A 6,312-nucleotide genomic window follows, 5' to 3' on the forward strand; every position below is an offset into this window, starting at 1 on the left:
AGAGAGTACCGATTCCTCTCAAAAAGTCTGCGTGCCCGTTATTATAAAAGCAGCCCACCGGCCGCGGTGCCTTGCCCACAAACACACTTGGGTGTCTGGGGTGATTCAGAGCCGCCGCGGCTCGAAAGTGTCAACCTGTTTTAAAGTCATCGCTATGCCGGCACAGGTGACTTTCAAGTTAAAGAGTTCTCTTTATTGGCTTTCAAAAAAATCTGCAAAGTGTCACAGAGATTTTGAGAAACTCTTTTTTTTCTTTATATTATTATAATATAATATAATGTGTATATGTTTTCGAAAAGCATCCACCAGCAATCCATGGTGAGCCTCTCTCTGCTGGCAAGCTCCTCCTGCCTGAGCCCGACGCTGTCGAGGCTCAACACGATTTCAGACTGACAAAGAGTTCGAAAATTGCCGCCTGATGTAGCTTTAAATGATGACAGGTGACTTCCGAGTGCTCTTGTAAAGGTCTCCGCTTTGAAATTGAGAGCCTTTTGCCAAGTGTCACTTTTTCAGGCACTCTTAAAGTGCACCTGGGCTGTCAGAGAAAGCTCTGAAAATCGTGTTCTCGAAAATCTCCGGGTACCCGACCAATCCCTAGGTGCCCGAATGACAAGTGTCAATTCGGCAGGACGGCCTCCCACCTCCGGCCGCAGATGCGTCACTAAATCCCCGCAACGGGGGCTTTCTCATTTCGGCATAGGGGCTTCCGCGGCCAACTCATTAACCTGTGCTCGGACTTTTTGTGCCACAAGTGCAAGGGACCGTTTGCCGGCAGCTACTCGCACCCCCCCGCCCAGGGGGGGAATCCTCTGACCGGAGATCCGAAACGCCGGCCGAATCCATCCCCGTCGGACTTCCGAAGGGGTTCCCTCGACCGACTGACTTCCGAACTCCTTTCTGGGCTTAAACGGGTGGAATTCGGACCCTCTCGCAAGGGAGCCGAAGCCCGCCAGCCCCGGGAGGCCTCGGGGCCGCCGTTTTCAAGCCCGACCAAAAAACCCGAAAAATGGGGAAAAATGGGAAAAATTCCCACTCCCAAAAGGCTTAAAAGTCGGTTGGGCGGCAGCCCGCGTCGGTCTCTGCAGACCTGGAGGCGCTAGACACAAGTCTGGTAAACAGGCTAAGTCTCGACATGCCACCTCTTACTATCCTGCAGGTACCCCGCCAATCCCCCCGGAACCGGCTGGCAATTGGCGAATCAGCGGGACGAATTTGAATTCGTGACCGACTCTCTGACACCGAATCGCCGCAAACGCGTTTCGATTTTTCGGCTTCGGTACCTCCCATCAGACTTTGACTGGCCATATCTCCGGACTCACGTGTCGCAGCCGGGACCTTCAGGTACCGTTCGACGCGTCTAACCCTGCCCCGTCGAATGGCGCCCCTCGCGGTGTGGTCCGATTTCCGCATTTTGGTCAGATTTGCCTCCAAAGTTTTCAGATTGAGTTGACGAATGCCCCCTACGGGGTAACCTCTTGCCCTTTCGGACCTGGTCCCTGTGACTTAATTTCCGCCTTTTGCTCAATCGTTTCCCCATTTATAATTAATTTTAAAAATCGGGTTACTCAGTTCTGGTTTACCAGTTCCCTCTTCGGACTTAGTTTTTGGTTAATCATTTCCGGTTCACCAGTTCCCGTTTTGGACTTAGTCTCTGCGTGCCGTTTCTCATCTTTTGGTTCATCAGTTCCCCTCTTTTAATAATTTTTTGGCTGCTTTCGTTTGATCATTTCCCTGCCTTCTGGGTAACTTTTCCACCTTAGGACTTCATCGCCGCACATTGTTTTCGACTTCTGGTTGATCATTTCACCCCTTTTAATCATTTTTGTAACTTTTGGTTAACCATTTCACCCAGCTTCTGGTTAACCATTTCCCCTTTGGGACTTAGTCTGTGAGCATTCTTTTGGGATTCTGGTTAACCATTTGCCAATTTTTAAAAAATGTTGCCACTTTTGTTTAATACTTTCTGGTCAACCTTTCCCTCTTTCAGACTTCACCGCGGCACATTGCTTCAGCCTCCTGGTTAATCATTTCACCCCTTTTAATCATTTTTGCAACTTTTGGTTAACCATTTCCCCCAGCTTCTGGTTAACCATTTCCCCTTTGGGACTTAGTCTCTGAGCATTCTTTTGGGATTCTGGTTAATCATTTGCCACTTTTTTAAAAATGTTGCCGCTTTTGTTTAATGCTTTCCCTGCTTTGTGGTCAAACTTTTCCCCTTTAGGACTTCATCGCCGCACATTATTTTCGACTTCTGGTTAATCATTTCACCCCTTTTAATCATTTTTGCAACTTTTGGTTAACCATTTCCCCCAGCTTCTGGTTAACCATTTCCCCTTTGGGACTTAGTCTCTGAGCATTCTTTTGGGATTCTGGTTAATCATTTGCCAATTTTTTAAAAATGTTGCCGCTTTTGTTTAATGTTTTCCCTGCTTTCTGGTCAACCTTTTCCCCTTTAGGACTTCACCGCGGCACATTGCTTCAGCCTCCTGGTTAATCATTTCACCCCTTTTAATCATTTTTGCAACTTTTGGTTAACCATTTCCCCCAGCTTCTGGTTAACCATTTCCCCTTTGGGACTTAGTCTCTGAGCATTCTTTTGGGATTCTGGTTAATCATTTGCCACTTTTTTAAAAATGTTGCCGCTTTTGTTTAATGCTTTCCCTGCTTTGTGGTCAAACTTTTCCCCTTTAGGACTTCATCGCCGCACATTATTTTCGACTTCTGGTTAATCATTTCACCCCTTTTAATCATTTTTGCAACTTTTGGTTAACCATTTCCCCCAGCTTCTGGTTAACCATTTCCCCTTTGGGACTTAGTCTCTGAGCATTCTTTTGGGATTCTGGTTAATCATTTGCCACTTTTTAAAAAATGTTGCCGCTTTTGTTTAATGCTTTCCCTGCTTTGTGGTCAACCTTTTCCCCTTTAGGACTTCACCGCGGCACATTGCTTCAGCCTCCTGGTTAATCATTTCACCCCTTTTAATCATTTTTGCAACTTTTGGTTAACCATTTCCCCCAGCTTCTGGTTAACCATTTCCCCTTTGGGACTTAGTCTCTGAGCATTCTTTTGGGATTCTGGTTAACCATTTGCCACTTTTTTAAAAATTTTGCCGCTTTTGTTTAATGCTTTCCCTGCTTTCTGGTCAACCTTTTCCCCTTTGGGACTTCACCGCCGCACATTGCTTTAGCCTCCTGGTTAATCATTTCACCCCTTTTAATCATTTTTGCAACTTTTGGTTAACCATTTCCCCCAGCTTCTGGTTAACCATTTCCCCTTTGGGACTTAGTCTCTGAGCATTCTTTTGGGATTCTGGTTAATCATTTGCCACTTTTTAAAAAATGTTGCCGCTTTTGTTTAATGCTTTCCCTGCTTTCTGGTCAAACTTTTCCCCTTTAGGACTTCACCGCGGCACATTGCTTCAGCCTCCTGGTTAATCATTTCACCCCTTTTAATCATTTTTGCAACTTTTGGTTAACCATTTCCCCCAGCTTCTGGTTAACCATTTCCCCTTTGGGACTTAGTCTCTGAGCATTCTTTTGGGATTCTGGTTAATCATTTGCCACTTTTTTAAAAATGTTGCCGCTTTTGTTTAATGCTTTCCCTGCTTTGTGGTCAACCTTTTCCCCTTTAGGACTTCACCGCGGCACATTGCTTCAGCCTCCTGGTTAATCATTTCACCCCTTTTAATCATTTTTGCAACTTTTGGTTAACCATTTCCCCCAGCTTCTGGTTAACCATTTCCCCTTTGGGACTTAGTCTCTGAGCATTCTTTTGGGATTCTGGTTAATCATTTGCCAATTTTTAAAAAATGTTGCCACTTTTGTTTAATGCTTTCTGGTCAACCTTTCCCTCTTTCAGACTTCACCGCGGCACATTGCTTCAGCCTCCTGGTTAATCATTTCACCCCTTTTAATCATTTTTGCAACTTTTGGTTAACCATTTCCCCCAGCTTCTGGTTAACCATTTCCCCTTTGGGACTTAGTCTCTGAGCATTCTTTTGGGATTCTGGTTAATCATTTGCCACTTTTTTAAAAATGTTGCCGCTTTTGTTTAATGCTTTCCCTGCTTTGTGGTCAACCTTTTCCCCTTTAGGACTTCACCGCGGCACATTGCTTCAGCCTCCTGGTTAATCATTTCACCCCTTTTAATCATTTTTGCAACTTTTGGTTAACCATTTCCCCCAGCTTCTGGTTAACCATTTCCCCTTTGGGACTTAGTCTCTGAGCATTCTTTTGGGATTCTGGTTAATCATTTGCCAATTTTTTAAAAATGTTGCCACTTTTGTTTAATGCTTTCTGGTCAACCTTTCCCTCTTTCAGACTTCACCGCGGCACATTGCTTTAGCCTCCTGGTTAATCATTTCACCCCTTTTAATCATTTTTGCAACTTTTGGTTAACCATTTCCCCCAGCTTCTGGTTAACCATTTCCCCTTTGGGACTTAGTCTCTGAGCATTCTTTTGGGATTCTGGTTAATCATTTGCCAATTTTTTAAAAATGTTGCCACTTTTGTTTAATGCTTTCTGGTCAACCTTTCCCTCTTTCAGACTTCACCGCGGCACATTGCTTTAGCCTCCTGGTTAATCATTTCACCCCTTTTAATCATTTTTGCAACTTTTGGTTAACCATTTCCCCCAGCTTCTGGTTAACCATTTCCCCTTTGGGACTTAGTCTCTGAGCATTCTTTTGGGATTCTGGTTAATCATTTGCCACTTTTTAAAAAATGTTGCCGCTTTTGTTTAATGCTTTCCCTGCTTTGTGGTCAACCTTTTCCCCTTTAGGACTTCACCGCGGCACATTGCTTCAGCCTCCTGGTTAATCATTTCACCCCTTTTAATCATTTTTGCAACTTTTGGTTAACCATTTCCCCCAGCTTCTGGTTAACCATTTCCCCTTTGGGACTTAGTCTCTGAGCATTCTTTTGGGATTCTGGTTAATCATTTGCCACTTTTTTAAAAATGTTGCCGCTTTTGTTTAATGCTTTCCCTGCTTTGTGGTCAACCTTTTCCCCTTTAGGACTTCACCGCGGCACATTGCTTCAGCCTCCTGGTTAATCATTTCACCCCTTTTAATCATTTTTGCAACTTTTGGTTAACCATTTCCCCCAGCTTCTGGTTAACCATTTCCCCTTTGGGACTTAGTCTCTGAGCATTCTTTTGGGATTCTGGTTAATCATTTGCCAATTTTTTAAAAATGTTGCCACTTTTGTTTAATGCTTTCTGGTCAACCTTTCCCTCTTTCAGACTTCACCGCGGCACATTGCTTTAGCCTCCTGGTTAATCATTTCACCCCTTTTAATCATTTTTGCAACTTTTGGTTAACCATTTCCCCCAGCTTCTGGTTAACCATTTCCCCTTTGGGACTTAGTCTCTGAGCATTCTTTTGGGATTCTGGTTAATCATTTGCCACTTTTTAAAAAATGTTGCCGCTTTTGTTTAATGCTTTCCCTGCTTTGTGGTCAACCTTTTCCCCTTTAGGACTTCACCGCGGCACATTGCTTCAGCCTCCTGGTTAATCATTTCACCCCTTTTAATCATTTTTGCAACTTTTGGTTAACCATTTCCCCCAGCTTCTGGTTAACCATTTCCCCTTTGGGACTTAGTCTCTGAGCATTCTTTTGGGATTCTGGTTAACCATTTGCCACTTTTTTAAAAATTTTGCCGCTTTTGTTTAATGCTTTCCCTGCTTTCTGGTCAACCTTTTCCCCTTTGGGACTTCACCGCCGCACATTGCTTTAGCCTCCTGGTTAATCATTTCACCCCTTTTAATCATTTTTGCAACTTTTGGTTAACCATTTCCCCCAGCTTCTGGTTAACCATTTCCCCTTTGGGACTTAGTCTCTGAGCATTCTTTTGGGATTCTGGTTAATCATTTGCCACTTTTTAAAAAATGTTGCCGCTTTTGTTTAATGCTTTCCCTGCTTTCTGGTCAAACTTTTCCCCTTTAGGACTTCACCGCGGCACATTGCTTCAGCCTCCTGGTTAATCATTTCACCCCTTTTAATCATTTTTGCAACTTTTGGTTAACCATTTCCCCCAGCTTCTGGTTAACCATTTCCCCTTTGGGACTTAGTCTCTGAGCATTCTTTTGGGATTCTGGTTAATCATTTGCCACTTTTTTAAAAATGTTGCCGCTTTTGTTTAATGCTTTCCCTGCTTTGTGGTCAACCTTTTCCCCTTTAGGACTTCACCGCGGCACATTGCTTCAGCCTCCTGGTTAATCATTTCACCCCTTTTAATCATTTTTGCAACTTTTGGTTAACCATTTCCCCCAGCTTCTGGTTAACCATTTCCCCTTTGGGACTTAGTCTCTGA

The sequence above is a fragment of the Heptranchias perlo genome, unplaced genomic scaffold (assembly GCF_035084215.1).
Source record: "Heptranchias perlo isolate sHepPer1 unplaced genomic scaffold, sHepPer1.hap1 HAP1_SCAFFOLD_363, whole genome shotgun sequence".
Lineage (NCBI taxonomy): Eukaryota > Metazoa > Chordata > Chondrichthyes > Hexanchiformes > Hexanchidae > Heptranchias > Heptranchias perlo.